Genomic DNA, 778 nt, shown 5'->3' on the forward strand with positions numbered 1-778 from the left:
AAATACAAGTCATTTATCGATATCTGACACACGAGCCATGCACGCACACAGCATACACGGCACGCACACGGAACATTGACCGCGGTGAAGTTTGTTTCAGGTTGTATTTGTCCAGCGCTTTGCAAGCAACTGATAAAAAGCAATCAATCATCAATGCATCATATCAAACTGACGTGTAAAAATAGTTGGACTGAATTCAGCTGTTCGTTGTTGTAACTTCTTGTGACTGTTGAGATCATTGGGATGATTTCCCATGATGCACTGCAGCATATTACATTGAAATTATATCAGAAACTTGTTGAATAAAAGACGCCGTGTACAAATTAAACATACACCCATGTCTTAGTAAGGACAGAATGAACACATGTATCAATTGTAGAACTAGTGTTGTTTGGATAAAACCGTCAGTGTGATAACAACGTCCTCCATTAGAGTATCTCATTTTGGGTGTTTTAAAGCCATTCTTGCGCAGCGGCAGTATCTTAGCCAATGAGGTTTTAACCGAGGCGAGATTATTGCTAGTTGAAAACTTTACCCAATACCCCGTCGTTGGTGACTTGCAATATAGTCGGCAATGACAATTTTTGACGGTCTCTACGGAGATCCATAAAGCTGTTAAATACAAGTCATTTATCGATATCAAAAGTATTAATAATGTAGGTGTAGGCCTAGTCATTATCATTACCATGGCTGGCCAGAAATACATTTATCATTTTGAGTGAATAATTATCTCTTGATGATAATACACAATAATACACTGCTACATTATTATTATTAT

Source organism: Protomyctophum parallelum (genome assembly GCF_964188405.1).
Source record: "Protomyctophum parallelum genome assembly, chromosome: 22".
Lineage (NCBI taxonomy): Eukaryota > Metazoa > Chordata > Actinopteri > Myctophiformes > Myctophidae > Protomyctophum > Protomyctophum parallelum.